The sequence below is a fragment of the Protobothrops mucrosquamatus genome, unplaced genomic scaffold (assembly GCF_001527695.2).
Source record: "Protobothrops mucrosquamatus isolate PMUCROS unplaced genomic scaffold, P.Mucros_1.0 scaffold3411, whole genome shotgun sequence".
NCBI classification, from domain to species: Eukaryota; Metazoa; Chordata; class Lepidosauria; order Squamata; family Viperidae; genus Protobothrops; species Protobothrops mucrosquamatus.
This window is the reverse complement of record NW_015389392.1, coordinates 130203-140166: the sequence shown is the minus strand read 5'-3', so window position 1 is coordinate 140166 and position 9964 is coordinate 130203. Positions and strand designations below refer to the sequence as shown.

The 9964-nt window shown below is 43.5% G+C and overlaps 1 non-coding gene across 1 annotated transcript; it reads left to right on the top strand.

Moving 5' to 3' along the window:
* The first annotated feature begins 9659 nt into the window (after positions 1–9659).
* LOC114923420 lies at positions 9660–9766 on the top strand. Its single transcript, XR_003810618.1, has one exon. It is a non-coding gene; the product is annotated as a U6 spliceosomal RNA (small nuclear RNA).
* The last annotated feature ends 198 nt before the right edge of the window (positions 9767–9964 follow it).

Genomic DNA, 9964 nt, shown 5'->3' with positions numbered 1-9964 from the left:
CCAAAAGAAGCTCCTGGGGCATTGTTTTTCCCCAAGACCATTTTTCACACTTATGACCATTGCACGTGATCAAAATTCAGACGCTGAGCCACTGGCTCGTATTTATGACGGTCGCAGCGTCCCGGGATCACGTGATCCGCTTCTGTCGCCTTCTGCCAAGTGAAATCGATGGGGAAAAGCCAGATTTACTTAACAACCGTGTTCCTAAGTTAACAACTGCAAGGATTCACGTAACAACGGTGGCAAGAAATGTCGTAATATTCACTCAACAAATGTGTCACTTGGCCACAGAAATTTTGAACTCAACAAGGGTCGTGAATTGAGGAAACAATAAGATGTTTGCAGCCGCCTACAGCTCAAATATGAAAATCAATCTTTTTATATAAGGACATCTGCAGGCTTCCGCTGGCAACATTGACGGAATTAGCAACGTTTGACAATTTTAATTATCTTTTTTTCCATGCTTGTCTTGGTTCAGTTAAACCCCACATTGAAAAGAAAAAACAACAACATTGGGTTTAATTTATGTGTGTATTAGGTTGGGAATAAATATTTAATCCCTTAAATATCCCTCAGAGCAACTCCTGGGGTGCAAGCCAGCGATGGTGGATTTAATTAGCTTCTCGAGTTTTAATCGCTTCATTATTATGGATTCCTATTGTTAACTAAGCACAGACCATGAGAAATGGTTTATCATCGTCATAACCGCCATCCTCTTGCATTTAATAGTTATGACTTATTTGCCTTCACTTGTGTCCATCTTAAACTTCCTGACAGTGAGGACAATCAACCAGTGGAACAGCTTGCCCCCAGAAATCGTGGGCGCTCCATCACTGAAGGATTTTAAAGAAAAGATTAGACAATCACCTGTCTGAGATGGTGTAGGTTCTCCAGCTTGAGCAGGAGGCTGGACTAGAAGACCTCCAGGGTCCCTTCCAGCTCTATTCTATTCTATTCTATTCTATTCTATTCTATTCTATTCTATTCTATTCTATTCTAATACTCTACTCTACTCTACTCTACTCTACTCTACTCTATTCTATTCTAATACTCTACTCTACTCTATTCTATTCTATTCTAATACTCTACTCTACTCTACTCTACTCTACTCTACTCTACTCTACTCTATTCTATTCTATTCTATTCTATTCTATTCTATTCTAATTACTCTACTCTATTCTATTCTATTCTATTCTATTCTATTCTATTCTATTCTAATACTCTACTCTACTCTACTCTACTCTACTCTATTCTATTCTATTCTAAATCTCAAATGGTGAAGTCAGCAGAAAAAGTTCCAAATCATAGTCATAAAATCAGGTGCGGTTACTTAATGACTGCTTAACAATGAATTTTCCAATCCCTACCTGGGTCATAAATCAAGGACTACCTGGGCTTTATGTTGGATGGATTAAAGCCCCTGAAGTATGTCAGTTCATATAATGTTTCATTATCCAAAGTAGGTAACATCATGAGTGCTAGTACTGGACTGATGATGTTACCTAGTTTGGGTAATAAAATGTCTGCAAGAAAACAAGCAAGCTCAGAGAGTGCCTAGGACCCCATAGTCCGTCCTTCCTTCCTTCCCTCCTTCCGTCCCTCCCTCCTCTCTATAAATTCAACTCCCTTCTAGTACTGATGATGTTACCTAGTTTGGGTCATGAAACATCTGCAAGAAAACCACCAAGCTCAGAGAGCAGTTAGGACCCTTCATGAACTACAAATATTCTCCTTTATTAATACTGCAAATCTACGCATGCACCCCTGTCCCAGCCAATTCAAGGTAGCACAAGGAATTCTTTTATTTTTATTCTCCTCTTATTTTTTTGTCAATGTTTAATAAAGACTTAATACCTTAATGAGAGCAAAGAGGACTTAATTATGGACTTAGAGAATATTTAATACTTTAATGGAAAGCGAAGACTTAAAGGAATTATTTAAGGTTAAAAAAATGTACACACAAGTACGCACAGACAATCAATTATAAAAGAATTTTACAGTATCAGATTCTGGGCCAGGGGTATGGGGAGGAAAGAGGATGGGTGCTTTTGGTCTAGGTTTAATCTTCCAGTGCAGGAGCAACTATGGAGTGTAAGGCTCTAGTATCTAACAGAGAAGAATAAAGATGAAGGACTTTCATGTGGTCCGTCAAGGAACCAAACGAGAGTTGACCAACACTGCCGTAGCATCCAGACACAAACTCAAAGGTAGAGCCCTCAATCCCTCTTCAGTGTTACCTCAGAATCTGCCATGTTAAAACCCATCTCTTTCCGTGGTTCAATGTCACCTCATAGTTCTCCATCTTGAAAACCTGGTTATCTTAACTCTTCAGTATCACCTCAAGGGCTGTTCTCTTGAAGGCACGGTTGGTATAAGCCAGGGGTAGGGAACCTTGGCTCTTTTATGACTCGTGGACTTCAACTCCCAGAATTCCTGAGCCAGCATGGGGGAACTATGGCCCCCTCATGACTCGTGGACTTCAACTCCCAGAATTCCTGAGCCAGCATGGGGGAACTATGACCCCCTCATGACTCGTGGACTTCAACTCCCAGAATTCCTGAGCCAGCATGGGAGAACTATGGCCCCCTCATGACTCGTGGACTTCAACTCCCAGAATTCCTGAGCCAGCGTGGCTCAGCTTGGAAACCTCTCCCTTTCCCCTCAGCATGGCTGGCTCAGGAATTCTGGGAGTTGAAGTCCACGAGTCATAAAAGAGCCCAGGTTGCCTACCCCTGGTATAAGCTCTCCTGCTTTGAGCAGGAGGTTGGACTAGAAGACCTCTGAGGTCCCTTCCAGCCCTACGATTATATGTCCTACCTCAGTTCTTCATGTGACACCTCTCCTGCCTTGGAATCCAACCCTTAACCCTGTCCGTCTGACAACACTTGGCTGGAAAACCCAAGGCTTCATCTGCCGCTTTGAACAATTAAGAAAAAACATCCTTGGCCTGTCGTTAACAAATGGGATCCAGGACCTTGATTAATTCCTTAGCTTTCTTCCATTAGAAGCTACTACATCATTGTTAAGTGTTCTTTCCCTCCCTTCCTCTCTGAGCTGACCTGCTTCTCACTGCTGAGACCCTTCCTTTGGCTGTGGAAGTTATTATAGGCTGGAGGTTTGAAAGACCTGGAAATCGGGGCCAGGAAAGTTTGCTTTTATCTTCGGCTCGGCAGTTCTTGGCAGTTTGGAAAGATGGTGGAAATAATTGATGACCAAGGAAAGGGTCAGCGGAGGAGGGATTCCCAAGAGTCAAAAATTTCTCTTGACAGTGACCACATGTCAGTACTTTGACATCACCAGATGCCCTGCTTGGACAATTCACCAGTTAGCTCCCATCACCCCTCTCTTAGCATTTTCTGTACTTACAGGATTTTTTTTTAAAAACTCTTCTTCACGAGTGGACAATAAGAGGCCCTACTGTGTGAAGGAATCTGGCTAAATTCTCCAAATTCTCCCCACCGTTGGTCTGGTAACCTAGTTTGCATCTGCCCGAGGTTAAGGCCAAGTCAAAAGTCCAACTTTAGTAGCCCGTGGGAAGGAGGAGATCTCATTTATTTGTATCCTGCTTTCATTATGTTCACAGATAACGCAAGGTGGCAAACATATCCAACACAGCTTCCTCCTATTTTCCACACAACAACAACCTTGTAAGGTAAGTTGGGCTGAGAAAGAGGGACTGGCCCAAAGTCACCCAGTTGGCTTTCATGCTTAAGGCAGGACTAGAACTCACTGTCTCCTAGGGATTGGTCCAAAGTCACCCAGTTGGCTTTCATGCCTGAGATGGGACTAGAACTCACTGTCTCCTAGTGATTGGTCCAAAGTCACCCAGCTGGCTTTCATGCCTAAGGCAGGACTAGAACTCACTGTCTCCTAGTGATTGGTCCAAAGTCACCCAGTTGGCTTTCATGCCTAAGGCAGGACTAGAACTCACTGTCTCCTAGTGATTGGTCCAAAGTCACCCAGTTGGCTTTCATGCCTGAGATGGGACTAGAACTCACTGTCTCCTGGTGATTGGTCCAAAGTCACCGAGTTGGCTTTCATGCCTGAGATGGGACTAGAATTCACTGTCTCCTAGTGATTGGTCCAAAGTCACCCAGCTGGCTTTCATGTCTAAGAGGGGACTAGAACTCAACATCTCTTAGTGTTGGCCCAAAGACATCCAGTTGGCTTTCATGCCTAAGGCAGGACTAGAACTCACTGTCTCCTAGTGATTGGCTCAAGTCACCCAGTCAGCTTTCATGTCTAAAGTGGGATTAGAACTCACCATTTCCTGGTGACTGACCCAAAGTCACCCAGCTGGCTTTCATGGCCAAGATGGATCTTGACCTCATGGCCTCCAACTTCCTAGCTTAGTACCTTAACCATCAGACCAAACTGAGTCTTGCTGACTTTTCTCCAGATTTTCAATCCTCCCATTTAAGAAAACGAATTTTTCTACAACCAGGCTGAGCTAAAATACGGTTTGACAAGTCTGTGATTCGAGGAATCCCCCAAGTAAAGACATGCTCCTGTTTTGGCTTACTTACCAAGGCAGATCAAAAGAGATACGGTGGGTTGACAATGAAGATCTATCCATGTCTGCCTTCCCTGACATTTTTACTCAGGTGAGCAAGACAGAATTGGAGCATTACTCAACCAAAGCTATTTAACTGATTGAGCGCTAGTAGATTTTGTGGCTCGTAAAAGCCTAACAAATGAAAGGAAATCAAAGCACTTTATGAGGCATAATTAGGGCCTGTTGTGGCTGCATTATTAAGCCAACAGGCATCGGGGGTTTTTTCTCTAACGCAAGGAATTGAGTCTTCTTGTTGTGGCTGAGGATCTATGTATCAAGGGAAAGAGGAAGCATCTTGATGGATAACTACTGAACACGTGGAACGTAAACCAGATGTGCCTTGTCAGCTGGTTGAAGGCCACTGGATGGTAGATGTTCTGAAAGACCTGAGTTGTGTCCTCTCAGATTTGTCACTAGCTGCACCATTATCTGAACAGGGGGAAGAAAGCAAGCAGAAACACATTTTTCAGTGAAGGGCTTGACCTTTGAAAGATCAAGAGGATATATTGAGGCTGGCTGGCTACGTGAGTGTCCACCGCCTGTCTTGCCTAAACCAGATGAAGCCGTTTCCAGTGGGCCATCCCCATTGTGAGCCAGTCAGGGATGGAGCCAAGTGGAAAGTTCACGGTTCAACTCTTTCCATCTCTGAGAGGGAAAGAAAGGTGCTAGCTTGGACTGAGGTTTGACGCTTCTGCTTTGTAGCTATCCTTTCAAGTTGGCCAACAAGTGAGGGTCTGATCCGTTCCCTCCAGGTATCCCTCAGTGTATATTATTCAAACAGCATCAGATGCTGTTCTCGAGAAGAGAGAGAAAGGGACCTTATCAAAAAATGTAAGTGCATTAATAAAGCACTGGGGGGGAAGGTTTACCAGATTCCAATGTAGAGGAAGAGGAGGGGAAGGGGGAGGAAAAGGAGGAGGAGAAGCAGAAGGAGAAAAGGAGGAGGAAAAGAGAAGGAGGAGGAGAGGAGGAGGAGGAGAGGGGAAGAGGAGAAGAAGAAAAGGAGGAGGAAGAAGGGAAGAGGAGGAGAGGGAGGAGGAGGAGAGGAAGAGGAGGAGGAAGAGAGGAAGAGGAGAAGGAGAAGGAGAATAGGAAGAGGAGAAGGAGAAGAGGAGGAGGAGGAGGAGGAGGAGAAGCAGAAGGAAAAGAGGAGGAGGAAAAGAGAAGGAGGAGAAGAGGAGGAGGAGGAGAGGGGAAGAGGAGAAGAAGAAGAAGAAGAAGAAGAAAAAGAAGAAGAAGAAGAAGAAGAAGAAGAAGAAGAAGAAGAAGAAGAAGAAGAAGAAGAAGAAGAAGAAGAAGAGTAGGAGGAAGAAGGGAAGAGGAGGAGAGGGACGAGGAGGAGGAGAGGAAGAGGAGGAGGAGGAAGAGAGGAAGAGGAGAAGGAGAAGGAGAATAGGAAGAGGAGAAGGAGGAGAAGAGAAGGAGGTGGAGGAGGAGGAGGAGAAGAAGAAGAAGGAGGAGGTCACCCAGATATACAACCTAAAGAAGGTATTATGAAACCATTTGTCCACATATAGCTGTATGCACACATATATAAAGTTAATCTATCCTGGATGAGTCACTGTATCTTGTCCTGCAGCTACCATCAGCTCCTGACCAGGGCCATGACCTCTCACAACAGCTGCAGGAAAGACCCCAATTGGACACCCACTTGTGTGGCACCAGAGGAACAACCCTATGCGCACACATAATTAATACAAGAGTACAAGTGTCTTTAATGCTTTTGCACTGGAACCAGTCCAAGCACCTTTTATTCTCTCCATGCTCATCAGCTTTCCCCCGGCTTCCTATCCTGCGCACTGCGCATGAATGATGCCTGCAAGGGCCCAATAAAGAAATTCCTAGGAACGATAAATCAGACATGAAGTCATCACTGCCAGAGAGAAATACGGTGAGTTTCCTAGAATTAGATCCCTCAGTAATGAAATGTTTTCTTAGCTTATCGTGTCTCCACACGAGTGGAGACAAATGCTTTTATGGCGACTGAAAAAACAAGTAATCTGAAACATTTCACACACTGATTCAAAAGAAGCCAGATTTCCCCCAAGATGTTTGGAGGCAATTATTTGCAGAGGACAACCCTTACTGGAGTGTCACTCGGACAACAGACCCTCCTGGATTGTCCACCAGAACTTGGACCGTCTCTCCAAGGTCTCTGGGCAAAGAACCGTGGCCTCTCACTTGACACGCGAGCAGGAGCTGTCACTTCCTGCATTCTCCGGAGGGTAATTAGCTTCATTAGCGGCAATTAATTCCTTTACCCATCTGCCAACCCTTGCTGATCCTTCAGGTGAGGTGGGTTTTGGTTTTTTTCCAAGATAAATGCCCCCCCAAGGAAATGCTCCAAGGATACCCAGTCAAATTAAGACTGATGTGTAACATGACAGGAACTTAACGGCATCATTAAATACACAAGGAAAATAATACCCCTAATTACCGTGAAACGCCCCTGGAGGAGGAGGAGGAGGAGGAGGAGGAGGAGGAGGAGGAGGAGGAGGAGGAGGAGGAGGAGGAGGAGGAAGAGGAGGAGGAGGAAGAGGAGGAGGAGGAGGAGATGGGGAAGAAGACAAAGAAGGGGAAGAAGGAAGAAGGAAGGAAACGGAAAAGAAGAAGGAGGAGGAGGAGGAGAAGGAGAAGGAGAAAGAGAAAGAGAAGAAGAAGAAGAAGAAAGAAAGAAAGAAAGAAAGAAAGAAAGAAAGAAAGAAAGAAAGAAAGAAAGAAAGAAAGAAAGAAAGAAAGAAAGAAAGAAAGAAAGAAAGAAAGAAAGAAAGAACTTGGGGAGTGTTACTGGTTGGATGTATGTTTTTTCTGTTTTTTTTCTGTTTTGTATTTTATTCCCATTGATAAAACATAATAAATATATGTATATATATTTTAAAAACTGCATGCAACTCCTAACTCAAATTTTATTCTTCGGTAAGAAAGCAGAGATCACCCCATCAAAAATTACTTATTTGTAGCTGGGCACAATTTTGGAAGCTCAACGGCATTTAAGAGTCAGTCTTTTGCAAAACAAAAAACCAACGTTCAGAAAAAGAAAGATGTGTAACGAAACCAGGAAATGCTCAGTTGCAAAGAGGATGTTGTTTCTCTCTTCTTCTTTTTTCAGATCTATATTGACTTATTTGATTAACAGATTTGTAGCAGGGAGAAGGAACAAATCCCATCTGTTCATGGTCATCAAAAGAATCAAACCGAACATGGGGCATTAGAAATAATGATTTTTTAGCCATTGGCCAGACAGACACTTAATTCCCCTGTCAATGAAGACCTCAGACTAATAGTGTGTGTGATCTTGCTGACTTTGTGATGCCAGCTGCACAAGTAATAGACAAGCTGGTAAACTGATTCAAGCAAATTCTTTATTCGACATTTAAAGGAGAGAGGGAAAAGAGAGATTTAAAAAAAATAAATCCTCTCCTTCTTAATTGACTGCTAGTTGACTCCCTTGAAATTTAAGACCCTGTAAAAAAAATAATAATAATAATTCTGAGGACAAACTCACATCTTAAAAGTCTCCTCTGCTTTTGTGCCTGTCAGCTAACCGTGGAAGAGTTTCGTTCACCAGGAGCTGGGTGCAAAGAGGTTAGTTAGTGTGCAAGACACAACTTCGCACAATTAAAACAGTAACCTGTTGACAAACTTGGAGGGTTTTTTGCTCTTTGTTAACGAAGGTAGAAAACAGCAATTGTATCTTTGGGCCATGCCACTAGAATGGGGAATAACAATAACTAGAGGCTGCATTAACAGAGGGATAGAATCAAGATCACGTGAAGTGTTAATACCACTTTACAAGGCCTTGGTAAGGCCACACTTGGAATACGGCATCCAGTTTTGGTCACCGCGATGTAAAAAAGATGTTGAGACTCTAGAAAGAGTGCAGAGAAGAGCAACAGAGATGATTAGGGGGCTGGAGGCTAAAACATACAAGGAACGGTTGCTGGAATTGGGGATGTCTAGTTTAATGAAGAGAAGGACGAGGGGGGACAGGATAGCAGTGTTCCAGTATCTCAGGGGCTGCCACAAAGAAGAGGGAGTCAAGCTATTCTCCAGAGCGCCTGAAGGCAGGACAAGAAGCAATGGATGGAAACTGATCAAGGAGAGAAGCAACCTGGAACTAAGGAGAAACTTCCTGACAGTTAGAACAATTAACCAGTGGAACAACCTGCCTCCAGAAGCGGTGAATGCTCCAACACTGGAGGTTTTTAAGAAGAGACTGGACAGCCACTTGTCTAAAATGGTATAGGGTTTCCTGCCTGAGCAGGAAGGACTAGATGACCTCCAAGGTCCCTTCCAACATCATTATCATCATCATTATTATCATCTACAATTGGAACATAGAACACAGAATCACAGGGCTAGGAAGGGACCGTGGAGGTCTCTAGACAGTCACTTGTTTGAGATGGTATAGGGTCTCCTGCTTGAGCAGGGGGCTGGACTAGAAGACCTCCAAGGTCCCTTCCAGCTCTATTTCAGAAGCGGTGAATGTTCCAACACTGGAGGTTTTTAAGAAGAGACTGGACAGCCATTTGTCCGAAATGGTATAGGATTTCCTGCCTGAGCAGGGGGTTGGAATAGATGACCTCCAAGGTCCCTTCCAACTTTACTATTATTATTATTATTATTATAAGAGATATTTGACAGTTGTTATCGGTTTGAAGCGATCCTTGTATTGTTCCTGTTCGTTTCAGAACAATAAGCCAAAATTTGCACTTGCGCATCCAGACAAACAAAGCAGCTAGTTCCTTTCGTTTCATTTTGTGATCTTCGCTTGCACCAATCCGAACAAAGAATTTCCCATCTTGATGTCTTCCATGTTGCATATTCCTCCTGGATCGTAACGCTTGCCAATCCACCTAATAAGGATCAACATTTTGGAAGGAGAGAGCATGTCAACTGAAGATCCTGGAAGAGAATCAGAGCTTACTGTGAAGTCCTGGGGATGTCCAAGAGAGTTCTCTAAATTCCTTTTCTGTTTTAAAAAGAGGGTTTGCCAAAGTGGAATTAACACAACATGGGTAGATCCATGAGATTATGAGATCCTTGGACCCATTATTCCACCTACATGGTCTACAATTTTTGCATTTCAAAAATGGGAGGGGGAGTGCTCGCTTCGGCAGCACATATACTAAAATTGGAACGATACAGAGAAGATTAGCATGGCCCCTGCGCAAGGATGACACGCAAATTCGTGAAGCGTTCCATATTTTTTCCAGATGATACCTATTTTAAAAAATGAACTTAACTTGAAAGAATGGCAGAGAGACTTGAATCGCTTTATTTGGGAAGGCAAGAAAGCTCGTGTTAAATTCAAGATTATTCAAGACGTTAGAGAACGTGGAGGACTTAAAGCCCCAAACTTGACACTTTACTATGATTCTTGTGCATTGACTTGGATGACTGATTGGA